The sequence below is a fragment of the Colobus angolensis genome, unplaced genomic scaffold (genome assembly GCF_000951035.1).
Source record: "Colobus angolensis palliatus isolate OR3802 unplaced genomic scaffold, Cang.pa_1.0 Scaffold210, whole genome shotgun sequence".
Taxonomy (NCBI): domain Eukaryota; kingdom Metazoa; phylum Chordata; class Mammalia; order Primates; family Cercopithecidae; genus Colobus; species Colobus angolensis.
This window is the reverse complement of record NW_012115267.1, coordinates 1,289,447-1,295,161: the sequence shown is the minus strand read 5'-3', so window position 1 is coordinate 1,295,161 and position 5,715 is coordinate 1,289,447. Positions and strand designations below refer to the sequence as shown.

General features: G+C 50.1%; 1 protein-coding gene across 4 annotated transcripts in view; it reads left to right on the top strand.

Annotated features, from left to right (window-relative positions):
- Nucleotides 1-5,715, top strand: part of PPP1R3B (protein phosphatase 1, regulatory subunit 3B) — an 11,452-nt gene continuing 5,737 nt past the window's right edge. For 2 of the 4 annotated variants that reach the window (XM_011942807.1, XM_011942809.1), the window contains exon 1: nt 1-119. The gene's annotated coding sequence lies outside the window, so the exon portion shown is untranslated. Of the gene's footprint in view, nt 120-706; nt 858-5,715 lie in introns of those variants that run through there. The other 2 variants (XM_011942806.1, XM_011942805.1) reach the window with 2 other exon arrangements.

The window sequence follows — 5,715 nt, the reverse complement described above, 5'->3', positions numbered from 1 at the left end:
GGGCGCGAACCCGAGCCCGGCGCCCAGCTCGTGCCGTCGCGGCCGCTGTCCCTGTTCCCCCAGTGCGGATGCCGCCGTGGGCTGGCGCGTCTGCCCTCGGGATTTATGAGCTGAACCCGGTACGTACCTCCCCAAGCCTCGAGTCTGAGGGAAGGGCCGGGGACAACAAGGCGAGGGCGTGCAGCGGGGACCCGTTTGGGTTCCTGTCACCTGCATGTTCACCGTGCGACTTGCACTGGCACATGGGGCTGGAACACTCTAGGGAGCTGTCGCTTCATCGTGGATAGGGCGATCCAGGGACTGCAGCTGGTCCACGTGCTCCACCGCGCTGCTGGGCCCGGCTGCGACCGTGACCCGGGAGCTGCGGCTGCGGCGCCCGATCCCTTTGCCACCTGTTGTTCTGGCTTCGGACCTAGCACACGTTCCCAGCCCCGGGTCCTGACAGGTCTGGAGACGTCTCCAAAGTTGGGTGGTGGGGTTTGGAGATTAAAGACAAGCTGCTTCGTCTCTCTCCGGGCCTTAGTTTCCCTAGAACACGCGAGGAAATACAGTCGGTAGGCTCTCAGGCCACCGAGGGCGACCCGGTCCCGGGCTGGCGGAGGCCAGGCGGCCGCGCGGGGGTGCTGGCGTCGCGCTGCTTGCTCGGGCCGGGGTGGCCCCGCTGCCGGCCCCGCCCGGGTGCGATAACGGGCTCCTCCTTCTCGTCGTCTTCCTCCCCCCGCCGACATCTCCGGGAACCCAGCCCAGGCCCTGCCTCCCGGACACACCGACGCTCACGTAGTCGCCCTTGCCACAACCCTGCGGGCTCTCCGATGCGGCGAGCGAGCTGGGGAGGGGGCGTCTCTGCGGCCCGAAAGGTGGGTGCCGCGCGAGGCCAAGGAAGCTTGTAGGGAGGTTGGGGCGGAGTGCAGCCCTGGCCGAGCTGGACGGAGGGGACAGGGTCGGAGAATAACTGGTGGGATCCTCCAGCCTGGAGAGCACTGGCCTGTTCCTGCCTCCCTTTGGAATCCAAAAAAAGGGGTGTGGAAGGCACAGTAGCTGCAAAAGAGGGAGTGGGGGCCGGTAATGACGTACTGGAATATTTGGGGCCTGTCAGAGCATTGTTTTCTGAAAAAGAGGAGAAAACAGAGGAAAGACTGGACTTGGGATCTTGGAGACTTGGAAGGTGTTGGAACCTGTGGTCTGAGTGGCGGGGCCTGCCTGGGAGACCCAGGGTGCAGCAGAAGAGACAATTAGGGCTTTGGGCTGGGAGGAAGAGGAGGAGAGGAGGAAATGGTTCCTTGGGCAGAGTTGTCCAGGAGCCAAAACTAAAGTGAAGACAGCTGGAGGACTTACCACAAAAGTACAGTTGAGGTATTTAGGGAAAAAAGTTAGTGGGAAGAGAAGCGGCACCAGGCGTGGGTCGCGACATACAATGTCAGGGCCAGCAGGGACCTTGGAGGGGGACCTCAAGCCCAGAGCCGCTGAGTGACTCCCTCCAGCAGCAAAACAAGGTGTGGGCATTCTTAGCCTAGTGCCCTGTTTTCCCTCCTACGTTTTCAGACGGCAGGGGCTGTGTCATTTGAACTTGCCTCTTTCCTATAATATGCAACCTCATTCACAAATATCAAGATTCTTTGGATGATGAGGACAGGATCAAGGGGTACACGTAGCCTTTAAGGCTGTGAATAGGGCCCCATGGTCTGAATACAAGGGGGGAAAGACGTGCACTCTCTTCATGCTGGATCAGTGAAACCTTTTGGAAGGGAACACAGAATTAATTGTTGGAGGGAGGTAGATGGCCATGGCTTTAAAAATGAAAATTATAACCTGGTCGTGAATGTTTACTGAATGCAGTTTGGCAGCTTTCAGTGTTCCTGGTGGGTTCCTTGTGCATCTTATTTTTTGTATTTTTATTTGTTTTTGTTTGTTTATTATTTTGGTGGGGGGATGGAGTCTTGCTTTGTCACTCAGGCTGGAGTGAGTGGCGCGATCTCGGCTTGCTGCAAGCTCCGCCTCCCGAGTTCACGCCATTCTCCTGCCTCAGCCTCCCGAGTAGCTGGGACTACAGGCTCCCGCCACCACGCCCGGCTAATTTTTTTTTGTTGTATTTTAGTAGAGACGAGGTTTCACCGTGTTAGCCAGGATGGTCTGGATCTCCTGACCTGGTAATCCGCCTGCCTCGGCCTCCCAAAGTGCTGGGATTACAGGTGTGAGCCACTGCACCCGGCCTTTTTTTTGTCTTTTCTTATCAGAAAAGAGAGAGAGAGAGAATTAGAGAGAGAGCGAGAGAATGAGAGAATGGAGGGATAATGTCATGGCCCTGGTACGTAAAAGGTTTCCTCCCTATGAAAGGTACAGGCAGAAAGTCAGTAGCCCAGCTGCCTGAAACCATGAAGGTCATGGGGTTATTTTCTGTGTGCGGGTCTGTAGTTATCACCATGGCTGTCTCACCTTGGCCAGCTGTCTTGAGAAGGTGTGTTGTCATGAGTGGAACAGAGAAAGCATTTATGCAAACCTATCTCCATGATCTGTTAGGGTTTGCCCTGGCTTAGCCATGAACACCGAAATCTACCCTCAAGCATGGCCCAGTCCCTCACCAGGGACACTGATCCCTGAGCTCTGAGGCATCTCTGTGGAAGCAAGTGTTTGAGAATTCATACCTACCTGGGAGCAGCACTCATACACTCTTGTTCCTATCCTGCAACTGGTATCACATCCTGAATCCCGCTCTCATGGTTCAAATGTATGTCCATAACTTCTGGTTCTTTTGTTTTCCTCTGGCCAACGTTGGTGACTCATACTCCCTGGCCTGGGAAAAGGACAGAGCTGGAGTAGCCAAAGAGTCTCTCAGGAGAGGAGGCTGGGCTGCAGCCTGGTGCTTCCTGTGTTGGAACCGATCATTTTCATGTCATTTGTAAAAGAAGCACCTGTCCAGGTGCCTTCTTTTCAGGAACTTAGTATTACCTTGCACATCTCAGTTGCTAGGAGTACTTCTGAATGGCGGCAGCCATCCCTGTCACAGGCTGCTGGGGTGTTCCTGAGCAGGTCAGGAAAGCCTACACCAAACCAGCATTTTGGTGTGCTGATTCTTGGAGAATGACCAGGTAAACAAAAACTGGAAGCTATCTGTGGGCTAGGCCAGGTGACTGACAGTCGAGTCATACCCCAGATTGAGGTCACACAGGTTAATGTCCTCTCCTGCAGTTATGGTGACACACAAACAGAGTGAAGGGATTCTAGACTGGGGTTGCGTGTGCTATGTCCTGGGGTAGTAGTCCTGCAGGGAATCTCGGGCCATCATAACCTTACTTCTGCCTTTCATGGAAGAATCTTGCAAGAGCAATTTGACTCCTGCAAGTGCTGGCAGCATTGTTTGATTAGCTCTGGCTCCGACTGGAGCCCGGCCCCTCCAAGCTGGGCTTCTGCGTGTTCTTACAGTCTGGCGATAAAAGGGATCTTAGGGGCAAATTTATGCCACTGGGTTGAAACCGTGAAACTCTACCAAGGTCTTCCGCTAAGTCTCCTCAGCCTGCGGGATTAGAACTTGGGACGCTGGCTCCGGTGTGCTGTAAGTGTGTATATTCTTTGATCCTTTTGCTTTGGAATTCTGTTTCCACAATATCTTGAGAGTTTCCAAGCCTTCTTCTAACATGCAGGAAAGCACGTAGGAGGTTGGTTTGCAGGCTTGTTGGAGGTGCAAAGAGAACTTGCAGCTGACCTGTGCTGACTCAGGTGAGGAGGAAGCTGTGAAGAGGAACCCCTCCTCCCTCAGTTTCACACCCAGATTTTTCAGGATGGGTAGAGTGGGGGTCACTGGGATGTCAGATATAGCCATTTGTTTGGTCTTTATACTTACTTAGAAACGAGGCTGGGTGTGGTGGCTCATGCCTATAATCCCAGCACTGTGGGAGGCCGAGGCGAGCAGATCATGAGGTCAGGAGTTCGAGACCAGCCTGACATGGTGAAACCCCGTCTCTACTAAAAATACAAAAATTAGCTGGGGGTGGTGGGACGTGCCTGTAATCCCAGCTACTTGGGAGGCTGAGGCAGCAGAATCACTTGAACCCGGAAGGCAGAGGTTGCAGTGAGCTGAGATCGCACCACGGCACTCCAGTCTGGGCAACAGAACAAGACTTCGTCTCAAAAATAAATAAATAAATAAAAAATTAAAATGAGACAAAACAAAACAAAAACACTACCTGTGTTAAAGTTAGAGCTGAGGGTGTAATTCCAACACAGTTTGCAAAGGACAAGAATAAGTGATTTTTTTTTTTTCACATTGAACCTGTTAGTCAATCCACTGAACCTCTGCAAACCTACCTTGCCTAATTCAGTCAGAACTTTCCTTTCCAGAACAGTTACGTGGGTATAAGAACAGATAGGTGAAAGCAAATTTGCCCTTAACATTTTCACTAGATTGATTTTATTAGAGGGGAAACTGAGACAGATATCCTTTAAAATGAATGTGTAAGCACCTGCATTCTGGCCATAAGTTATTGTTTTATTTGGTTCTGAATATGTGTATTTCTCCGACTGACCATCTGTAAGTGCTTCCTGCATCCCAGGGAAGTGCTGTACTTTTGGAAAAATGGGGTCAAATCTGATACGTGTTTGTTCTTTCACCCTTTTTCTTTCCATGTTTGGCTGATCAGTCAGAGCGTGAAAATGAGAGATTATTCATGGACTGAACCAGTGCTCCCAGCTCTTTACAGAAGACACTTGGCATGTTGCCTGTCACTTCTTGGGGTGGCCATGGCTGCTCGAGAGTGAGCTCCCCAACACGTTATCACACACCTACACCTGTGCCATAAGGAGGCGGATACATTGAGAGGAAATAGGTTTGGGGACTCATCCCGATCCTGTGTTCTGTGATTCTCAGACTTGAGATTTTAATCCTAGTTTTTCACTCGTTTCCTTAATTTAGTCCATTGAAACTGTCAAATCAAAATATAAATTTGCCATGATAATCAGAATGATAAAAAGTGCTCAGACTTTGGGAGGCTGAAGCGGGAGGATTGCTTGAGCTCAGGAGTTTGAGACCAACCTGGGCAACATGGTGAAACCCTGCCTCTATAAAAATTGAAAAATTAGCTGGGCATGGAGGTGTACACCTTTAGTTCCAGCTACTTTGGAGGCTGAGGCGGGACGATCGCTGGGGCCCAGGAGTTTGACGTTCCAGTGAGCTATGATTGCACCACTGCACTCCAGCCTGGGCAACACAGCAAGATCCTGTCCCACAAAAAAAAGTGCTCAGCTTTAGTGAGGCAATAGTGTTGGGATAGGTTTTTGGCATATCTTAAAATGTTTGAGGATTTTTTAGGTTCATTTTGTTCTGATGATAGACGCAGTATTATTTTAGAAAATATAAGATAATATAAACCAGGAAACCAGAAATTCCTGAAATCTTGTCACCTAGGTATTCTGATTTTAAATATATCTCTAGTCTTTTTTCTCTGCATTTACATAATACAGTTGACCCTTGAACAACATGGGGTCTAGGGGAGCCTAGCCCCCACACAGTCAAAAATCCATATATAACTTTTGACTCCCCAAAACCTTCACTTCTAATAGCTTACTGTTGACCAGAGTCTTACCAATAACATCAAGAGTCGATTAACACGTATTTTGTATTTTATATGTAACGTATATTGTATTCTTATAGTAAAGTAAGCTAAAAGAAAGAAAATGTTAAGAAAATCAAAGAAAAGAGAAAGTATATTTACTATTCATGAA